Source organism: Rousettus aegyptiacus, unplaced genomic scaffold (assembly GCF_014176215.1).
Source record: "Rousettus aegyptiacus isolate mRouAeg1 unplaced genomic scaffold, mRouAeg1.p scaffold_m13_p_3, whole genome shotgun sequence".
Classification (NCBI taxonomy): Eukaryota; Metazoa; Chordata; class Mammalia; order Chiroptera; family Pteropodidae; genus Rousettus; species Rousettus aegyptiacus.
In genome coordinates, this window is record NW_023416306.1 from 148,660,751 (window position 1) to 148,683,437 (window position 22,687).

Sequence of the window (22,687 nt, forward strand, 5' to 3'; positions counted from 1 at the left end):
TAACTTCCATCCACCTTAATTTAAATCAATCAAATGTAGGTTTCTTTCTTAAAGGGATGTTTGCTCGCTCCTTTCCCCAACTCCAAGAAGGGGCGGGGGGGGGCGCGGTTTTGTGCAGTTTCTTGGTGATGAGGTAATGAGTTCCAGATTTCAGGACAGAGTAGGGTGCGCGTTAAACCACAAGGTTAGTCTGCGTCCTCATGTGAAGCTATTTCTGTTTTTTATTCCCCCCACCCGCACCCCCACCCCCACCCCCCAAAAAGGGTCCATTGGTCCAACTCGGGAGGGTTCGCGAAGCTCTGCTGGGGGTAGGGAGGAGTGGAGAATAGAGGAGGAAGGGGACCCAGGGCCTGCAGGCAGGGCCGGCCCGCCCCTCTTGTCCCCCCTCTCTTGCCGGGGTGCGGGGAAGGGGGAAGTGGGGAGGGCGCCGCTTTTACCCGCGGCTGCGCGACCGGCCAGAGCACCATCACGAGGCCTCGGCGCCCCGGGCTAACTAAAAAGTTGTGTTTTCTTTTCCCCCCCAAAGAGATTCCTCGAATTTCCTCCGCTTTTTCAACTCCCAGAGGGCGCTCCCCTCCCCCTCTCCCGTGGGCGCGGGCTCGGCGGGGCGGCGGCCAGCCTGGCCCGCTCGCTCCAGAGTTGTTTACCGGCCCCGCCGACCGACCGGGTTTGTTCCAGCTCCCAGAGCCTGTCTCTATAATTAAACTCTTTTTTTAATTGTCGGGTCGAAACGTCATTTCTGGGACTTTCCAAGGGTGAGTGAGCCGAGGTGGGTAGCGAGCCTCCTTAACCCTTCGCTGACCCAGCGTCCACGCCGCGGCCGGCCGGAGAGCAGCGTCCAACCAGGCCGAGGAGTGGTGGGGGTCTGAGGGCCAGAGCTGGCCTGTCCCCGCCCAGACGTGCTCGGCAGGTGCCCGATGGTGACGGGAACGGCAGCGAGCCACGACCTGGGCAGGAAGCCCGACGGGAGGCATGCGCAGCTCTCCCCGCCTCCTTCGGTCTGCAGTCCGCTCTCCTGTCCCTTACCCGCGCGGTGGCCTGAGAGGCCGCCCCTCACCTGCACTGCCGCTTCCGACTGGGAGGCGACGAGCCTGGGCCGGAGGACTTCCGGGCCTTCCTCGCTCTCATTTGGAACGGGTCTCCTTGCGAGGAGGGCTTAGCCAGGTATTTGGCTTGGGGATATTAGGTTTTGTGAAAGGGAGAAAGTGAAAGTCCTCGGAATTTGGGGAACGCAACGGATATATTGATTGACCAATCTGGACCCTGGGCACTCCTCGCGGCAGGTGAGAGTATGGGGGACTGAGCCGCTGACCTCCTAGACCGCTGGCCCTTGTAACCAGCGCTCTCCCAAGGCACCCCCTCCCCAAAGTCCCTTCCTGGCTCTGGTCGTAGCACAGAAGCCCTGCGGTGTTACACTTCCTCCCCGGCTTCAGGTTATCTGCAAAATCCTCCAAGTTCTTTAGATTGGGCCCAGTCATTCTTCCAGCCTTTGCTACCTGAGATCTTGGGACAGTTGCAAAGTCCCTGGATTCGAGAGGAGAGGGAAGGTCAAGTGCTGCTGGAGAGGTACCTGGTTTAGATTTACCTGTAGTGCTTGTGGAATGCAGATTCCTCAGCTTTGACCCAGGCGGGTTGAATCAGATGCTCTGGGATGGGGCCAGGAATCTGCATTTTATAAATTTCCTGTTAGTGACTTAAACACTGAGGTTTGAGAATCTGTGGCTCAGGGTTTTGAAGTTGGGCTGTTCTGGATCCAAATCTTGGCCTTGTGACTTTCAAGACACCAAAGCCTCAGTTTACTCATCTCAAAAATAGGGATAAAATAGGCCAAAAAATGCCCGATTATTTGCCTTGCTGAAATCTGTTATATGCCTGGCCTTTGTTAACTAAACCGTTCTTGGGGCCTCATTATACCCCAACAATTCTGGGCAGTATTCATTTTGCAAAAAAATTCTTCAGTATATATGTCCACGAAATGGTCAACTGATAACTTTGATCTATATCACTTTCTGGTCCCCATCCCTACCCCTGGACAAGACAGGCCCTGAGGCCTGGAAAGGGGAGAGGGCACAGGCCAGGAACCTGGGATGAGTAAGGTGAGTCAGGATGAGGTTATGGGAACCTGCTGCCCAACTGAAAACACCTGATTATTGTGACAAGTATTTCTGAACGCTAGATCAACTGGGCCTCTGTTGATAGTCTGAAAGTCAGACTCTTCTATCAAAGTTCTCAAGCCCCTCAGACTGCTTAGTGGGCATTACTTGAATACCAAAATCCCCTCCTCCGCCCCCCAAATTATGCAAAGGCCTCAAGAGAGGGCATTTGAGGGTCTTCTACAAATGCAGCTCTGCAGTGTCAGGAACCTCTGGAGTTATAGTTCAGGGAGTCAGCCCCACCCCCTTCTAGGGCTACTGAGAAAATCCAACCCCAAGCTAACACGGCCCTGGTGTATGTGTATGGTAAGGGTTCTCATTGCCTTTTGCTCAGCCTAAAATGGGACATCTAATCCTTCATTCTTAGGTCAGTTGTTTTAACACTTTCCCTACAGAGATGTTCCACAATTTAGTTACGTTCCCAAACTAGCCCACAGCTACACCTCCTCCTTCCTTGCCTGGACCTGTCTAGAGACAGGATAGCCTATGAGTTTTGAGTCACCTAGACTTTGATGAGTATGCCAACTCTGCCAACTGGCCACAAGTTGCACAACCTGGAACTTGGTCACTTAGCCTCTGGGATGATCAGAATGGTAAAAGAAGCTCTTTCCAGCCAGTGCTTAGCTCAGATAGGTATCTTCCCTCCAGCCAATCCAAACTGCTAGCAGTTGTTGATACCCCTCCCTGGAGCTTTGTTCAAGAGGTTTCTTCTGCTGGGGCTTCAGGCAGGTTTCCGAGCAGACAAAAAGCCTTGTGATGGTGCCATTGAAGCCTGTAGCGCTCTAGCATGCTAACTGTGGTTTATGAAAGTATCTTTTTTACTTCCCACTAAACTATATACTCCTTGAAGGCAAGTGCTTCTCTATTACCTGGGCCTCATAAGTAGGTCTTACTGGAGTTGGTACATAGTAAATTTTTTCAGTGAAACCTGAAACCTTGCTGTTGAACCCATTAAGGTGCTTTGGTTACCCTAAATCCAGTAGCAGGAATAGAAAAGAACAGGCAGGGAGGCTCCAGGGGTGGCAGTAAGGGAGGGCTTGGACCATACAGGAATGGGAATGGCAGCCTTAACACTGAAATGTTCAGAAGACCAGAGCTGGTAACTCAGGGAAGCCAGTTTTCCTATATTTTATGGGCATGTTTTGTGCAGCTGTTAAAGAGGCAATAGGGTCTAATGGACGAGCACTGGCCTAGGAATCAGGAATCTTGGGTTCTAGAGCTACTCTGCCCCAGGTTCAGCAAGTCATTCTCTGCTCTGGGCTTCAGTGTTCTGATCTGTAGATGGAGAGTGTTGAACTAGACAGGTGTTGGTCAAACATCACTGGGAGCAGAATCACCTGAAGAGCTTTTAAAACTATGTAGATGCCCCACTTGCCTCTAAAGATTCTGCTTCGGTTGGTCTAGGGTGAGACCCTGCATTTGTATTTCTAAGCTCCCCCAGATGATTCTATTAAGAAGCCAGAAACACTGGATTTAGTTATTTTAGAGCATTGCTTCTCAACCAGGGGCAATTTTGCACCCCCACCCCATGAATATTTGGCAATGTCTAGAGATGTGTTTGGTTGTCACAACTGGAGAGGGAAAGGTCAGTGCTACTGGCATCTAGAAGGCAGAGAGACCAGGGAGGCTGCTAAACATCCTGCAATGCACAGGACAACCCCCACAACAAAACATTATCCGGCCCAAAATGTCAGTATTACCAAGACTGAGAAACCCCATTTTAGAAGCTCTTTCCAACTCCAAGTTTCCTGCATACTTACTTGGGCTCCATCCCCACCCTCCCTCAAACCTTTCTCCTTATGGAAGTCCAAGTGATCTTTTTCAAAACCTGGATCTGACCTTGTGTTAACAATTGTGAAAATACCTTAGCTACCCATCCCTCTTAGAATAAAAACTAAACTCTTAGTGCAGCATAATTTGACTCTCTTTCACTGCTCCAGCCTTGACTTTCAGACCCTCTACACTCCCCACCACTACCTCTCCCACCCCCCAGGGCACACTCCCTGTGCTCTAGTCAGTTTCATGTGAAAATGAACCATCCTTCCTCCTGCCCCAGGGCCTTGACACATGCTATTTCTGCTATCTGAATTGACCTTCCTTTGGCCCAAATAAATTCTAAATCATTCTTTAGAACCCAGCTCTAGCATCGCTTCCTCAACCATTCTTGATGCTCGTCTCCCCCGACCACCAAGACAATATGTTTGCCTTCTCTCTTATGTCCTCATGGACCGTTCATTTCCTCCAAAGCAGTTATGTTGGTTTGTGAGAATGCATTCATTCCTGTAACCATTTTTCATTTTTTAATTTAACATACAGTAGAATTGACCTTTATTTGGTATACAGTTCCCTGAATTTTAACATTTGAATAGATTCATGTAACCACTACCATGATCAGGAAACAGAACAGTCCCGTCACCCCCAAAAAACTTCCTTATCCTATCCTCTTGTAGTCACATCCTCCCCCATCTCTTACTTGGGCCACCACTGATCTGTTTTCTATACTATAATTTTGTCTTTTCCAGAATGCCATATAAATGGAATCATACAGTCTATGATTTCACAGCATAATGCCTTTGAGATTTAACCATGTTATTGAATGTATCAATAATTCATTGCTTTTACCTAAAGAATAATATTTCACTGTATGGGTATACAACTAGTTTTTTATCCATTCACTTGTTGGAGGTCACTGGATTATTTCCAGTTTGGGGCCATTGTGATAGAGTTGCAATAAACATTCATGTACAGATTTCTGTGTGAACAGAAGTTCTTATTTCTCTAGGGTAAATAACTGGGGGTGGGATTGCTGGGTCATATGGTAAGAATATGATGAAGTTTATAGAAAGCTGCCAAATCACAGTTAAGAGTGGATATACCATTTTGCATCTTCAACAGCAATATCTGAGAGTTTCCAGTTGCTCTGCGTCCTTACCTGCAATTATAATTGGCAATATTTTTTATTTTAGTCATTCTAATAAGTGTGTGGTGGTATCTCCTTGTGGTTTTAGTTTGCATTTTTCTAATGGGTGATGATATTGAACATTTTTTCATGTGTTTATTTGCCACTCGTATATTCTCTTTGGTGAAATGTCTGTTCAAACCTTCTGCCTATTTTTTAATGGTTGTTTGTTTTCTTACTGTTGAATATTAAATTCTTCATATATTCTGGATGCAGTTCCTTTGTTGAATATGTGATTTGCAAATATTTTCTCCAGTCTGTATCTTATCTTTTTATTCTCTCAACAGTATGTTTCATAGAGTAAAAGTTCTTAATTTCGATGAAGTCTGATTCATCAGCTTTATCTTCTGTGCATCATGCTTGTGATGTCACTTCCAAGGACTCTTTGCCTAACTCTAGGTCATTAAGATTTTCTATTTTTTTCCTGAAAGTTTAATAGTTTTATATTTTATACTTAGATCTATGATCCATTTGGAGTTAGTTTTTATGTAAAATGTGAATTTAGGCTGAGGTTCAATTTTTTTTCCTATGGATGTTCAATCCCAGCACTATTTGTTTTAAAAAAAAAAAACTATCATTTTTCCATTGAATTGCTTTTGCACCTATCCAAAAATCAGTTGGCCGTATTGGTGTGGGTCTCTTTATTCTGTTCCATTGATCTCTATGTTCATTCCTTTGCCAGTACCACACTGTCTTGATTATTGTAGCTTTATAGTAAATCTTAAAATCAGGTGGTATAATTCCTCCACCTTTATTCTTAATTTTCAAAATTGTTTTACTATTCTCATTCCATTGCCTTCTTATATAAATTTCAGAATCAGCTTATCTGTATCTACCAAAAAAAACCTAAATTTTTATTGGAATTGCATTGTCTATAGATAAGTTCTCTAGAGTTGGCATCTTTACTATGTCGAATCTTCTAATCCATGAATGTGGTATATCTATTTAGGTCTTTGATTTCTTTAATCAGTGTTTTATATATTTTAGCATATAGATACGATATCCGTTTCATTAGATATGTACCTACTATTTCCCTTTTGAGGGTAACTGGTAAATTTTTTAAATTTTAGTTCCCAATTTCTTACACTTTTTAGAAATACAGTTGATTCTTGTGTATTGACCTTTCATCCTATAATCTTACAAAGTCACTTTAGTTATAAGGAAGTTTGGTAGGTTCCTTAGTTTTGTTGTTTTTGCATGTGTTTGTTTTGTTTTTCAACATAGACAATCATAGGAATAGTTAAATATCATGCTTTCCAGTTTTATGCATTGTATTTCTTTTTCTTGCCTTATTGCCCTGTTTAGGACTTCCAATATGATGTTGAATAGGCATGATGAGAGTTAATACCCTCATCTTGATTCCAATCTTAGGAGAAAGTATTCGGTCTCTCACTATTAAGTATGATGTTAATCACCAGGTCTTTTGTAATCTTTTAACTTTTTGACATCTCCCTTCTCACCAGGATGTATGCTACATGAGAGCAGTCTGTCTCTGCTCTCAACTCAAACCCCAGTGCCTGGCACAGGCCTAGCACACAGTAGGCTCTCAATAAGTATTTCTCCACTGTGGCAACTTAGCCAACTGTAACCACTGTTCTGTATGACAGACAACAGAGGGACTTAGCTGAACATGCACAGACTTCGCAGAAGATAATCACAATAAATACTCTGATGGATCCAAATAGGCACTGGCTGGCCCCAAGGAGTTGACAATTTTAAGCTGTAGAGCATCTGTAGATCAGCTTTCTGGCAAGCCATACTGTGTCAAAGCATTTATCTGTGAGGAATAAATGACTGCCGTAAAATAATTATTTTAGATTGAGAGCATTCCATTCCCAAAGGGAATTTAAACAAAAAGCTCTCAGCTCTGAAAAACAGGGGCTTTCAGGGTAAAGAGTCCCACTGCTCTGAAATCTTAGGCCCTCAGACGGGTGGGGTTGTTTCGCTAAATTTATTTCAGCCGCTTATAGAAACAGAAGGGGGAGAGGGGGCTGGCGGCTCGCACACCAGCCCTGGCTCTGAGGTATTAATATCTGCCAGGTCAGACTTTTATTTGGGTTTTGTTTTACCTTTTGGGGGTGGGGAGGCAGGCAGGCAGCAGGAATATCTCGCAGCTGCACTGCTTGAGCTGTGGTTTCCCATCTTTTTCCCTGCATCCTCCCCGGCAGGCAGCCCACTCCAGCCCTGCCTCACCTTCAGATGGCCCTTTACCCACTGAATACCAAGCTTGGGGCCAGGCCTCTCTCTGCAGGCTCACCCAGGCACCTTTGACGCCAGATTTTCTCTCATTCCGGGAAGGGGTCTGGAGTGGGAGGGATATTGAATTTGTTTTCTTTCTGGCACAAGTGTGGGTATTGGGAGACTAGAGCCTCTGTCCCCAGCCCCCATCAGAACCCTGTCCCCAATCCTACGCCCCCCCACACCCAGCCCAGCGGCTCCTCTACTTGAATTTTGGGAGTTGTCGGATATGTAATCAAGCAAGGCCCTTTAATCCCTGTGTTCCCTCTGCTCAGCCTCCCCAAAGCACTGAACACACATTCTTCTTAGTGCCCAATACCTGAACGTCCTGCCCCTGTTCCACACGTAGAAAAAGGAGTTAAATGAAACTACCACTTCGTTTTTTAAAAAGCTGTTCTTGTGCTGAATTTGGAATGCTTTGTGGAGAAAAGGTAAATTATCTCCCACAGATATGGGGGAAACTGAGACACAGGAGAGGAGATGGGAGCAGGCGAACTGCACCTGCTGTGGGCAGGTAAGAACAGCGTCCACTGACCGGCTGGCCCTCGGAGGTGCCTGCTGAGCCTGAAAGGACCGGAGAGAGACGGGCTCTGTGTCTGGGAGCTCGCTGCTATGTGGCTTCTGCGTGAGGGCAGGAAGAGGAGACACACAAGGAAGCTCAGAAATCTGCCGGGCTTAAGACTTAAGTAATCACATGAGAATTTGGGGAAGTACCTCATGCAGTGCCCAGCCCATGGGAACCCAGCAAATGCTAGTTTGCTTCCCTGGCAAACTCCCGCTTCCTGGGTCACCAAAGAAAACGAGGAAAAGCAACATCTGACCTCTTCATTCCCCAGCCTCAAAGTAGAAAGACTGCTCAGGGGCTGGTGGGAAGGACAATGTCCTGGGCAGGAGTTTGGGAGAGACCCAGTGTGAAGATTCCCTAGAGGGCTCTTGCTCTGAACTGCGGGGTCTGCTTCAGCATGAACAAGGGTATAGCACATATAAACTATACAATGCTCGTAAGTAAACTAAGTTCCTCTTTTGTCCTAGCACCAGCCAGTTTGCTTTGGAATGATCCTCCAGCCTTCTCTAGCAAAACCCAGCCCAGAGTGGAGCAGACCCCACCCTGGAGAAGCAGGACCCACCTCCCCAGCTATAGCAGGGATCAGACAGCTCTTGGAGGGTCGCCACTCAGGCAGCCGGCAGAGGAGAGAGGATGGATCTTTGCCACAGCTCTGTGACTTCTTTAGAGGTGAATTTCTCCCGCCAACTGTGCCCTCCACCCCCGGGGGACCGCAGGCCCCCAAACCAGGGCCTGCCCTTGTCTGACCAAGGCAACCAGATCTGCTGCAGCTGTTCAGTGAGAGAACAAGCTCTCCCAGAGACCAGGGAAGCAGCTGGAGAAAGATTCCTGCCAGCCCGGGGGTGTAAATATTTATACAACGTGGGTGCGTGGGAAGAGGGAAGGCAGAGGGAGGTGGCAGAAACAAGGCTGTGCTGAGATGGCAGACTGAAGGAGCCTGCACTTTGGGCTCAGGTGGGAAGGGCAAGAGGCTGTTGGGATCCTGATCTCCATCCAAATTCCTAGATCAAAGGCCAGATCCTTCCCCCCAGCCTCCTGGCAAAGTTGAGGGAACTTAGAAGGAAATTCATCACTAGTCAGTCCCCTAACCAGTCTTCCTGCCTAGGACAGCCCTTGAACCAGAGATAAACCAAACTCACAAGGCCTAGTAATAAGGGCCTGGGTGGGGGTTCCTGGATCATATGGTTCTAGGGTCTTAAAAAATGCTAGATTCTAAGAGTTGGACTCCAGGATAGAAGGCTTAGAAAACATAAGCAAATTATAAGCAGAGTATAAAATATAAGCAGAGTACAAAATATAAGCAAAGATTTCTCTCAAGCTTCTATATAATCAATAGTACTTTTCAAAAGTGGCAGAGAACATTGTGCATTGATGAGGAGCAGGAGGGATGGATGGGACCTGGCAAAAGAACAAGGTGTGTAGAAGGTTAGGGAGCCCTTGGTGGCACTTCCAGAGAAGCATGTGGCCACCATCACCACAGGATGTAGGAAAAGACAGTGCAGCCCAATGGGCATCCACCGGGCGTTCTTGGGCCCCAGGATGCAACTCAGCTCCAGGTGTGACTCAGGCAGAGCACTGACGCATCCACCCTTCAGCTGGGCCTGCTAAGGACTCAGCCAGCACCCAATGGCATTGACGCCCCAGGGTGGGAAGCAAGCCTGGGCCGGGGGCGACAGCCAGATGGACTCCAGTCGATTCGCCTCAGACAGCTGGGGAGCAGAGCCTGGACGCTCCTTATGCCCCTCCCACCACTCCAGACAAGGAGGGGTGCGGCTGCAACTTCTAGGATTTCTCGGCCACCACGCCCAGCAAGAAGTGCCACCTGTTTCTGTCAGTACCAGGGCTGACCCTCAAGACTCACAGGTGGGGTTTGTGTTGCTTTCCAGTGGCCAAGAGCCTTTATGATACTTCCTTCCAACTATCAGCTTCTTCTTGCATTCACCCTGCAGCCTGAAAATGCCCTCTGGCTAGGGATGGGGGTATTGGAAGCATCTTCTGCTGGAAAACTGCCTCTGTCTCCCCAGATGCCCAGGCCGACTTCAGCCAGAGAATGAGGATCTGCCCCCAAAGAGGCTGCAGATCTCCCACCCACAGCACAGAGCTTTGCAAGTGATACCTGCCCAGTCGGTGCACCTCCCCTGAGTCCCAGCCTTTCAGGGTGGAACCTGGTGAATCCCCCAGCAGTCCACACAGAGAAGTGCGGATTCCATGGCCTCCCTGAGCAATGCGGCCCAGGCCCACACACCGTGGAGGAAACACCATCTGCCCTAGATCTCAGCCTGGGCTTGGCAGATGATGTCAGCCCTCGCAGGGGGGAGAGCAGCACTCTCCCCAGCCCCCTCTCCAGAAAGAAGCTCCTCTTCCAAGGACAGTGGGGCTGAGGGAGAATCTTCAGACGCCCAGGTCCTCTTCTGCCACCGTGGTTCTGCCTGCCGGCTGTGGCCTCCTTCTTGCCAGCACTGCTTAAACAGATGAACAAGAATAAAAGCCTGTGTGGCCCAAGGAAATCTTTAGGGGAAAGAACTGAAGCTGAAGAAAAAGGGTGGGGAGGGTTAGGGAGGAGAGGCTATAAGAAATGGGAGAGGAGTGAAATTCAGGAAACGGATAAAATAAACCATCAGGGAATCCAGATGTAAAACAAGGAAGACCAAGAAAAGAAAAATTATGCTAAGAAGGCAGAGTAGGGTGAGGAGGGGAATTGAAAATGAAAAAAGAAGAAGAAGGGGGCAGTTATAAATATTCTGCAAAGAGAGAAGAATGTGAAAGCAAACAATGCCAGAAAAAAAAAATTAAAAATAAAGAGAGACCAGGAGGGAAAAGGAGGCAACAATGAATTTAAAACGACCGCTTTGACCTTCAACCAGCCACACTCGTTAATGTTCTCAGTCTCACTGCTTTTCGTGGATTTCAGACTCTTCCAAACTCTGAGCAAGGACAGTCCTAGAAAAGAACACTTTCCATCTGGCTCTTGCTTTTCCTACAATTCTCCCCACTTACCTCTACTGTTGGTCTTTTGCAGAGTGAGGGCTCATCTTCCTGGGCAAGGCCAAAAACCATTCCTGTTCACCCCGGTTTGGTGGCTTCCATCATGGTGCCCTCTGGAGGGCTCGCTGAAGAATCTGAGCGGGAGAGGTCCTGTGGCAGACAGGAGAAGCATTAGGTGTGATGGAGCCCTGGGAATCAGCTTTGCATCATCCAGGGAGGCACTTATCCAGCCACCAGCTCCGTGGACCAGAGCTAATCCAACCCAGAGACACAGCATCCTGTAACAGTTGGGGTTCATGGGAGACTGGCTTCCCCAACTCTATACAAAGCCAGAGGTTTCCTAGCAAATGCCACTTTTGGAAACAACTTAAGTAATTTAAATTCATTCCCAGGCATTCACCAGGAGACCTAAAGATAGCCACAGCTTTCCCGTTGCCATGGCTGGCGAACAGTTTCTTGAAGTTCATATGGACTGTGTGCCCATTAACACCATGAGCACCTAGATGCTGGTTCTGTTCCCTCTGCATGTTCGGACTCTTTCTGCCTTCTGCTGCCTCTCTCCTGTGAGTCTGGCGATGCCTCTCTTCCCTGTGTTTGCTTTGTTTTTTCCATTTCCCTTAATCAAACCCACCTCTCCCCACCTTCTATTTCTCTAGGACAGCAGGAGTTGGAAGAAAGCTGAAGCAGACCAAGGCAAAATCAAGACGCGAAGGCAGTAAAAACGAGAGTGAGTTTGGTTTAGCGCCCAGCTTTGGCGCGCCAGGGCTGTCCACAATGGGTGAGGTAGGCTCCCACTAGATAAGGGATCTGAGCCTCACCGAGACATCCAAAATTGCACCTCCGAAGTTGAGCCAAGGGGAAGCCACACGGGCTGAACTCTGATTGACTGGGACAAAGAAGATGGTGCCAGTGCCAGCTTTTCTCCCTCTTCTTAAGTACTTGACCCTGATTCTGTACAGTCTATAAATCACATTATTCTCCTATCAAAAACTGAAAACCGAGCGATATGACAAAATGTACAGAAGGGATAATTTCTAGGTTATGGCCTTGGATACTCAACCTAGTTTCTTCCCAGCCCTGCTAACCTTCAACCCTGTTACGATAGTGCCATCTATGACTCAAACTATTATTTAACCATGAGAAAAGACAAACCAGGAAATTAGAGGCTGATGACCTAAAATTTATTCCATTCAGCTGAGCTAATCTTCTAATAAGGGTGTGTATAATAATAAGTCATACTATATCTGTTCTGGAAGACGTGAACATTGCAGGGAAAAGTGCATGGTAACTGCAGATTCCAACTTGTCAAGATTTGTCCTCAAAAGAGTAAGTGCCTGGTCCTTGGCCAAGTGGCCTAGCAGTTTGCTAAACTCGTCTTAACATTTAGGAACCAATATGTTGCAATGGAGAGCACCCAATGCAGGCCGACCACATTCAAATCCTGGCACTGCCACTTCCTAGCAAGCAAGGGGCTTACCTGCCCTCCCTTAGTCTCCTTGGCTGTGAAATGGCAGTGGCAGCAATACTGACCTCCTGGGGCTCTTGTGGGGACAGAGGAGCAAAGCGCTTGCCACATGCGAGCTGCCCCCTCCCTAAAAGCACCCCCAGTCAACTGTTGCTGTATGTTAAACAGCAAATTGGCAAGACCAAGAAGAAGGCCAGAGGCCCCACCAAGTGGGGTTCCACGGAGTCACTGGAACACAGTCAAGTATCCTGAGCAAGAGAGAGAAGAGGGTCCCAGGGGAGGCCCAGGCAGCTGGCGGGTGGAGTCCTGCGCAGAGAGCCAAGGCCAGCCACGCAGCCCGGCGTCCGCGGGGGCGGGAGGACACAGGGGCTGCCCGCCGTCCTCCCTCCCGCCTTAGCTCAACGAGGCTGCGGCCCCACCCTCGCCCGTGTGCATCCTGCTATGAAACTCAGCGCACACTACTAACCCAGCGCCCGCTACGTGCGCGGCTCTGGCCAAGAGGAGAGCTACAAGGGGGCAAGCTTATGAAGTGCCTGTCGGCCTCCGAGGCTTAATAACCAGGCCTTTCTGCCCAAATTCAGAAATCTGGCCTTTTAGAAGCTAGACTGTAAGGACATGACCAAATGCTGAGAAATTCTTATTTTAGGGCTGTTCCCCCTCCCCCACCCCTCCTTAAGTAGAAAGGCAAAGACTTTAAAAAATGCTTTGGAAATGTGAACACCGACTGAATCTTGGTAATATTTAAGAGGTGTTGTTAATTTTTAGGTGTATTAAGGACCGTGTGGCTACATTAATGAGTCTGTTCTTTTAAGAGATACATACTGCTATACTGATAATGATATAATCTGATAAATAGGATTTACTTCAAAATTATGTGGGAGTTAGGAAGGCAGATGATGATATAAATGAACAAGCATGGCCAGGATTTGATGATGTTGATGATGAGGCCTCGTCTTACTACCGTCTCCTTCTGTATATGTCTGGAATTTTCCATACTAACATGTTTTCAATTCATAAGAGCTGAAGGAATTTCAACTCAGGAATTCTTGTCTTATTGATTCTTACGACACGATCTTTACTTTCTAAGGACATGCGTTCTTGGATAAGAAAAGAGGCTGTGTGGGGAGCTCCGGCAGGAGCCAGGGAGGGCTGACAGCAAGGAAGACCACCACCCCAGGGTCAGGAGGGCGTGTCAAACCCCCTCCCCACACATGCTGAAGACCAAGCGTGGTGCCCTGCCCCTCAGGACTGGGGGAAAAACATTCAGAGAGGCTGGTGTCCACTTTGCATTGCTTTTAAACAGGGTGAAAATTATTTTTAAATTGGTTTCAATGTATTTTAAACTACAGTGAACATTCCCCGCACCCCCCCCCCACCCCACCCCAAGCAGAATGGGAAAGCTACTCAACCTTTCTAAATTCACTTTCCTCAACTGGAAACTGGAGGTAATCACATGTACCCCTTTTCCTAAGGTGACAGTAAATGAGATTAATGTGCATAAAACACCATTGCACTAGTCAGCACTGTTAAGGGGTGGTTCTGATTTAAGGGGCTTTGACAAATGTCAGCCTTTAGCTTCTGAGGACCTCAGTGGAGCCACCCCATCTTGGGCACTCTGTTTAAATTACAGATGCTACACTTAAACATCTAAATAAAACAAAAGTCAAGGCACACATATGCTGAGACCTCTTTGATCCAGGCAGGTGACCTTCAGGTGTCACAGAGAAATCACTGCTGTCTTCCTCCCTTCCCAGAGGAACCACCCCTGCTCCAGGAAGAACAGGCCACTTGGGATGGAGCCCCCACCATGTTCTCTCTGTTTGGAGAATGAATTGGAAAATGAGGACTGCCCACTCTGGCCCATGGCTCTGAATGGCGAAATGCATCTCAAGAAAGCAGACCTTCGGCAGGTCAGCTTAATCACAAAGAGGGAGCAAGGGGTTCAGAGTACACAGCCAGACTGCAGGCCCTGTGCTCCGCAGGTCCCCCCACCCCCACCCCAGCTTCTGGAGGCTTCCCCAGCTGAGCCTTGGGCAAGTGGTCAAGAACACTTCCAGACAGCAGGGGCAGCATAACGCATCCTCCCCTTTTCCAAGAACAAATCTAAGTACTCATGGCATGCAGGGGAAGGAATCCCAGGAGAGGTGAGTAGGTGGCCCACACAGCCAGTTCCTAAGTCTTTGCCACTTGCCCCCAGGCAACTTGTTAGTGGCTTCCTGTGAGACAAGTGTCAGCCAGAAGAGGGTGTTGGTGACTTCAGGTGGGGAACCCACAGGCTATAGGATTCGAAGGGAGGAGAGGATGTAAGCAGAAGGCGGTCCAGTCCCTGAGAGAGCAGCTACCCCAAGTCTTTGGGTTCTTGTCCTACCGCCTTCTGCCAGGCGGATAAAGGGGTCTGTCCCATCCCAACCTGCTCCACCCCCAGCCTCTCCTTGACTCCATTGTCCACCAACCCCCTGCATGTTCTCTTCACCTTCTTCCCTAGGAAGGAAGAGAAGGGAGAGAGGATCGCTCAAGACAAAGTTCCAACATTCTTACAAGGTCCTTAGGCTTTGGGACCTTTAAAATGAATTCACAGAATTATTCTAAGCTCCCCAAAGCCCCTCGGCTCCACAGAAGAGAGCAATCTTTGTTGTGCGAGCTTGAGTGCTGGGGCTAAGAGCACAGCCTTCGGAGGCACAATGCCCGGGTTCGAATCCCAGCTCCGCTATTTACCAGCCCTATAACAATGGACAAGATACTTGCCTCTCTGTGCTTCCATTTCCTCCTCTGTAAAATGAGGACAGTGACTCTATAGGGCAGAGATGTTGCTTACAAGAGTGGCTGCCACGTAGAAAGCCCTCGATAAATATTAGCAAGGCCTCCTCCTCAGCCCAATAGGGATGTGCTCATAATGACCCCACAGGTCCTGGGAGAAATAACTGCTACAACATGGAAAGGCATTTGAAGGAAGTGTAAAGTTTTCATAGAAAGCAGCTCAGAGACATGCACAGAATACTGCGTTCAACACAGACCAAAAGCTGAAAAGATTTGTGCTTCTTTCCATCAAAATGCAGCTCATGGAAACCACCAGGCAATGGAGGCTGCATGGAGCAGAGGCCCTAAGTCTAGAGGAGGAACACATTTACCTAGTGTCTCCCTGGAGGGGTGGCAAGGGAAGGTGACACTTTGGGTTTTGTGCAGCACAAACAGAAGACATCACTCAATCTAAGCTGCACTTACTAAATACATTGGTCAGGGTCTTAGAGGCAGGTTGGCTGCCCTGTGCTACTCAGGCCCACATGGGCAGGCCTGGGGAAAGAAGGCCTTGCAGCAGAGGGTGTGAGGAGCCTGCGGGCCTCAGAGCAGGGTTGGGCTTGCCTGGGATAGGGAGGAAAGAGTTAAGCTGACTCTGGGCTCTGAAGGAGGGTTCTGCAGCTATAAACAGTGAGCCAAGGGAGGGAGGGAGCTGACACAGGATGTGGCCAGGGCTCGAGCTGTCTGATTATTAACTTCACTTTTATTTGGAGGGGGATTCGATTCTCTGTTTTACTTCCCATCAAGGAAGTGAAAGCCCAGGTCTCAGAGGGGCCTGGTTTCAAATTGTTTTGTCACAGCTCATTTATTTTTCCTCTTAAATAAATAAACAAAACCACCTCTTTGTTTTCCCCTTAATGAGTGTTCAGCAAATCATCTGTGGGTGAGGCATGCAAGGGGCTTTCTGGAGTCCTTCATCGGGCACTTTTGGCTTACTCTAAAAGGAAAAAGGATTCTTCCTTTAGCTCCAGCCTTCTCCAAGACTCTCAAGGCACTGGCTTTTCTGCCTCCTCAGAAGATCTCAGCCTAAAATCATGACCTCAAGCCCAGTTTGGACCTTCCCTGGCTGGTCCTTGGGGCCTGACATGCTGATTGCCATCTCATGTCACAGGCTCCTATCCAAGGCCACACAGAGGAAGGAACCAACACGGGACTGGGTGGTTAGTCTTCTCGGTCGATCTCAGACCCATGGTTTTTGTTTCTATGGCACCCTGACATTTTCACTAAAAATAAAGCAATTGAACACAAAAGGATTCCATTACAAGGCTTAAGAAAATACATTACATGTTCCTTTGCCCAAGGTTCAAAACGTTTGGGAACTTTGTTTCCAACACTCGAACTCATTCAACAATTTCAGGATTCTCTTTCAACAACCCTTTTCTGAATGACTCACGTGTGTGAGGCACCATGCAGAACACAAAGACCAACATCACATGGTCCCTGCCCTCCTGGTGCCCTCCGTTCAATGCCGGAGGATGCACCAAGGAAAACAGGAGAGCTGGTCCTACAGCAGAAGCTAATGGTGTCACAGGTGGGCAGAGGAGGAGAGAGACTGCTTCCGCTGAAGACGAGGGGAGGGAAACTGAGGAAGGCTTCCTGGTGAAACTGATCATTAAACTGGACCTTGAAGCATCGACAATATTAGTGAAAAGGACATTCTATAAGCTGAAAATTACCCGAATGACAGACATTATCAATGTGTGAACCAGGTGAGAGATAAGATACAGGTTTGGTGTGGCCTGTAGGGCCTGCGGCTCCCCAAACAGCATTCAGAATGACATTTAAAATCCTAGTAGTGGGGAGGCGCTGTAAAGAGTCAGCCACTGAGACTCAGCACCAGGCTGCCCATCCTTGACCCCTGGAGACCGGCATGACCTGGGAAGAAGGTGCATTTTATGCTGTGAGCAACAAGATACTACACTTGGATGAGAGCTCATCTGGGATCCTGACACTCAGCTGCGGGACAAACACCTGATGACCACCAGGAGCCACTTTTACTACCTCTGGCTTCATGCTCTTTGAATATGGGGCAAGAAGAAAGAAGGTCACTGGAACGAATCCAATTCACTTACAAAAGTCCAGTGCTCCTAATGGCTAATGAAATGGGATTTCCAAACGCCCTCGGGGAATTTGCCAGGGTCCAATGTTTTCTTGAAGTTCTTAGAAGTTCCTCCCCATTCCCAAGGCATTTCAGCTCCCAAAACCTAAGCCTGCCCAACGGCTGGCCAGGAGAGGGTTAAGCCACCCGTGAAGATGGCCGACTTGTTTTGCACTTCAGAGGGGGTCACGCGGGAGGTTGCCCTTTGCCTCTGGGGAGGCGGTCAAGGTCCCACCGCCCTCTCTGGCGCTCTGCCCCAGGAGGCCAGACGGTGTCTCCTGTCCTGGGCGTCCTGCAATCCCGTGGCCTCCGAACCTTCTAAGCCACAAGGCGAGCCAAACTCAAGCACCAGGAGGGGCGAGGCAGGGAGGCCCCTTGCCCCGGAGACAAAGGGGCCAGGGGTGCACACCAGCTGAGCCCCTTGGGCTTCTAAGAACGTCTGGGGCTGGTGTCTCGAGGCTGCTGTCTATTACTTCTTTCCCGGCTGAGGCCGCCCCAGCTGGTCTTCCTGGGCAGACCTCCGTGGGCTGCTCCCTCCTGAAACCTTCGCAGGGGCGCGATGGACGTGGTCGCACTGCCCTCCAGTGGCCAGCCGGCCAAACAGCACGCGTGGGCCCATGTGGGGTCAGGGATGGTAGGCCGGTGTCCACACGCTCGGCCCGCCCCTGGGTAGACATGGGCTGCCTTTTGTTGCATTCGAAGATGTGACTTTGCTCATCCCCAGCTCCTCTTATAGGCGACCCAAGCTGCCCTTTGCCACAGTGGACTCTAATAGAACAGCAAGGGGTTTGCTTCCTCCAGTGGTTCTCCAACGTTTGTATGCACCTGAATCCCCTGGAGAGTTGGTTCAAACACAGATTGCTGAGTCTCACACCCAAAACCAGAGAATTTACATTTCTAACACTTTCCCAGGTGATGCTGCTGCTGCTGCTGCTGCTGCTACTGCCTCCCTGGTCCTGGGACCACGTTTGCAGAGCCACTGGTTCAGGTCTCCAGTTCTGTCCTGGGCGCTCTGGCATCCACTCAGTGGGTGCATAATGCACCCTGCTGGGCATGGAGGACAAGTGCCCACGACCAAGTTCCCACCACACTAAGTGGAGCTTAGTCTGACAGAGGTGACAGACTTGTCTAAAAAAAGAATCTCATAAATAAGTATAAGATTCTGTTTGAAAAGGTTTTCTATTTCCAATGAAAAAAAAAATAGGGTACTGGAAAAGCTCACATGCATGGGCAACTCATTTAGATTTGGGATGAGACGGCTGTTGGAGAAGGCTTCTCTGAGGACACTCTTAAGCTGAGGGCAGAAGGAGGAAGGAAGGGATCCTGGAGAGAAAGGGAGAAGGGACTGAGGCTGGATGTTGATGTGGAGATTGGAGGGGTGGAACCACGGGCAGAAGGTCAGAGCTCCTGGGTTTCTGCGCCTGGTACCCAAAGACCGGCCTCTACAGAAGGGGCATCATTCAGAGAGGAGGAAGAGAGAAGCTGGATCCTGAGCTCTTAGCCACCCTCCTCAGTGCCTTAAAATGGTGTCCTGTCCTTAGGAACCTCGGCCTGTGGCCCATGAACTTCTCACTGCCTGACCCGGATTTGCGTAGGCCCATTCCCAAAGCCTGAAACAGAGTCACATTTGATGGGCACAGGGTCGCTGAGCAGTGGCGAGAAGACATGGTATATCATCTACCCATCTGTGCATTCGACGTTTCATCTCCTTACTGAGGGACCAGGGGAGAGCCATTTCTCCAGCAAGCCTTTTTTTTTTTTTTTTTAAGCTACAGGGATGTGTGAGATGTGCCACCAGGGATGAGACCTGCTCTGCAGTCTCACTCTGCTCCAAGAACCTTGCAGGGTAGGCAGGCAGAGAAATCCCTGCCCCGAGTTCCCACCCTGCTGACGCACCCCGGACCCCAGCCCAAAGTGCCCGTGGCGGCCCCTTGAGAATAAGCCAGGCTGACAGATGGAAGCCACGTACAGGTTTTCTCCACTTTCCAAAAGTAGAGCGTTCCTATGAAAACTTTCGTAAGCCAAAATGAGGTAAAGTGAAGAAGCAACTACCATTACTTTATGTGGAAAGTTTTTGGAGTGTTCTCAGACCCAAAAAATAACCTACCAAATCATACCAGATAACACATAAAACCTAAAATAACATCGATATATAGTAAGAGCGGGAACGCACAAAGTAAACTGAGGCAAAGCACAGACGCTCATGGGCACAGTTCAAAGCTACGGGGACTTGACACTGCGAGGCTAAGTGTAGTTACCAGGGCAGGAGTCTGGTGGTGCTGCGGCCTCTGCAAAACCTCACGGCACAAAAACCTGAGTGCTATTTTCGCCTTTCACCTTTTTTTATTTTATAAAAGTAAAAATCCTTTTTAGGTTTCTTTCAGTTAGTACAAAAGATACTAACGTAGGTCTTTCCTAAAAGCGAGGTGGCATAAGGCGAGCTTCTGAGAAGTGGGGGACACCATACCCCCTTGTGAGGACTCCTGTTACTTGGTGTCGATGCCGGCTTGATGGGAGTGGGCAGGTGGGCACCCTCTGCTCTCTCCTCATGCCCTGATGAGGAGGGAGGCCTGTCACCCTGCGCAGTCACTTCCCTCCACAGTGTTCTCATCTGAAAAGTGGGGGCTGGGAATGAGTCGTTTTAGATGACTCCCAAGGGTTTTTGGTCCAAGCCTAGCCAAGCAGAGCACACTGCTGGAGAGATGGATGAAAAGAATGCACCTGCCTGGTGACCCTACACCTATGCAAAGTAAGGCCTTGGCGTTAATAGCCTCCAGCTTGTGGGGAGGAGGGAGAAGCACCCAAAAAACTAGGTGCAGCTTTCAAGTCAAACCAATCCATTTCAAACACTGGCTCTGCTCCTGACTTCCTGTGTGATCTCCCGGCAAGTGGCTTAACCTCTCTGATCTTCAACTTCCTCATCTGAGAAAAGGAGATAACATAGTACCTACCTCATAGGGTTGTTCCGAAGATTAATAGTCATAGCTACCATTTACCAAGTCATTATCCCATGCGAGACACTGCGCTAAGGGCTTCTCATCAGTTATATGAGGTCATGCGAGGAAGCTATTGGCCCCACGCCGATAAGGAGTACGGCTCTATGTTGGGGGCCATGGTTGTTAAACTTCACGACAGCCCCCAGTGCTCTGCACACGTGCGTACATTAAATAGGCAGAAGCGGCTTAGCAAGTATTCGGTAAATGGTGGCTTTCATTATCAGCCCGAGAAGGGACCCTTGAGAAGAGTTCCTGCAGCACAGAGAAACAGGGTGGTGTGGGTGGCCTGAGGTGTTGGCTCACCCACTTCTTCCCAAGAGGGCCAGCCCCAAGTCTGGTTAGCCAGTGCCCAGGCTGGGAAGTCAGCTTTTACTCACTCTTCCCAGAGAGCAGCTAATTAACCTCCCCGCAGCCAGGAGCTCCCAGATGAAAGCTGCTTAATACACATGCAAGGCGTGACCCCCATATTTATAACCAAGGTGCTTTTGGGTGAGGAAGGCCCTGGGGGTGGAGAGACAGGCCAGATCAGGGCCTCGCCTTCTTTATGACAGAAGTTCTCAGGGAAGGGAGCTGGGGAAGTGGCCGTGAGCCTGAGAAAAAGGCTAGGAGGTGGTGGGGGTAGGGGCGGGGCTGCCCAGGTCCTGGGAGTGGGAGCAGCCAGATGGCTGAGGGGGCAGACTGCTTCAGCCCCAGGCTGCCTCCCAGACCAGAAGCTCCCAGGCCAGGAGCCAGCCTAGGGCAAGGAGGGTCAAAGTGAAGGCTCTGACGCTGGGCTGCGGGGTTGAGATCCCATCTCCGGGGTGGCCATTCTGTGTGCCAGAGCCTCAGGTTCCTTGTCTGCAAAGTGGGGATGACAGCCCTGACCTCACAGTGATAGCACTTAGAACAGGCAGGATGATTCGTGCATTTGTTCATTCAACAAACATTTATTGAGTACCTGCTGTATGCCAGGCACCAGGTACTAGAAATACCACTATGAACGGAACAGATGAAGTATTTCCTCCCGTGGAGTTTGCATCCTATGGGGAAACAGACACAAGAACTGCAAGGTTCCTAAAAATTGCCCAGCGTGGTCTGCACTCTTACATTATTTTTATTATGGCTGAATAATGTTCCATTATATACAAGCACCTCCATTTTACAGATGAGGAAACAGACTCAGAGCAAATAAGCAAAACACAAAGGTCACAGCCAGTCGTGGCAGAGCAGGGATTCGATCCCAGCCTGAGTCTACACTGCGGAAATGTGGCCATGTGACCCTGCTCCCCAGAGGGCCCCATCCAGGCACTGCCATCCAGGGAGGAGGGCAGCCGCTGGGGGTGGATTCTGGCTTCCCCAGTTGTGACCCAGCCTCTTCTCAGCACAGGCTCAAAGGTGTAGGCAAGGTGGCCTCCCAGTCACCCTGCCCCAGGCAAGGCTAGGGCTGCGGCTGAAGAGGCCACCTCTTCCAGCTCCTGGCCACCCACAGGCCAAGGCACTCCCAGAGTTCAAACCCTCCCTCTCAACTGGGTCATGAGACTGGGAGGTGCTTCAGCCCTGGGGCCAGCCTTGTGGGCAGGCTGGGTCAGGGGAACCGTCCCCAGCCAGTTTCCCTGGGCAAAACTGCCAGGCCCATCCAGCAAGTGGATACCTCAGTGGACAGGTGTGTATTCAGCACCCACTCTATGCCAGGTGCCATGTCACCCCCACCTTTAAGGTGCCCTTTCTAAGGAGGGTACTGACCTCTGAACAGAAAGCAGGTGCTGGGACCAAGGAATAGGACATAGGGAATCCCTGACCTCAGTCAAGAAGGCTGCATACCAGCTTGCCAACCTCCCACCTCAATACAGGTGGAGGGCGTGGGGCAGGCAGTGGGCAGGACTCTAGAACACCCACCTGAGGATGCCCACCTTGGCTCACTCAGTGCCCAAGCGAAACACGGTCTTCACCAGCCATTTACCCTGTCCTGACCATGTGCCTGCTTTGTGTCCATACATTCATTCATTTCACTCAGTCAGTGCCACACTGCTAGACAACAAATATCCAAAGTTTTAAAAATAAAAATCTCTGTCCTTTGGGAGCTTTAAACTGAGCAGACAAAGCAAACTAATAATGACTGCATGGCCAGGGCTGCAACCCTGTGGGCAGCTACAGCTGGAATGTGGGTGTGCACCTGTTCACTGAGCCTACTCCTAGACTGTAACCCCCCAAAAGGCAGGTCTCCTCAGTAAATCAGGCTGAAACAGAGCCAGAGGGCTTTGGGCTCCTGAAACCTCCACCCCACCTGCACCCCCAACCAGAATGCAGCTTTTTCCCAGCATGGAAATATCCCCCAAAGGGACCCCTAAAGACTGGCTGAAGGAGGGGAAGGACTCCCCTCCTTTATCACATTACTCTAGGAGGCAGCAGTCGGGGCGCTGGGCTGAGGCGAATGGCCAGGGGACTTACTCAGG

General features: G+C 49.5%; 1 long non-coding RNA gene across 6 annotated transcripts; it reads left to right on the forward strand.

Annotated features, from left to right (window-relative positions):
• Positions 1 to 250: 250 nt before the first annotated feature.
• Positions 251 to 19,584, forward strand: LOC107503276. Of its 6 annotated transcripts, none has more exons than XR_001595193.2 (4): positions 253 to 1,283; positions 8,383 to 13,669; positions 14,120 to 14,509; positions 14,851 to 19,584. It is a non-coding gene; the product is annotated as an uncharacterized LOC107503276 (long non-coding RNA). The 6 variants fall into 6 exon arrangements; XR_004956319.1 differs by having other exon boundaries at positions 14,120 to 14,275; XR_001595195.2 differs by having other exon boundaries at positions 255 to 1,283; positions 8,383 to 8,584; positions 10,935 to 13,669; positions 14,120 to 19,584.
• The last annotated feature ends 3,103 nt before the right edge of the window (positions 19,585 to 22,687 follow it).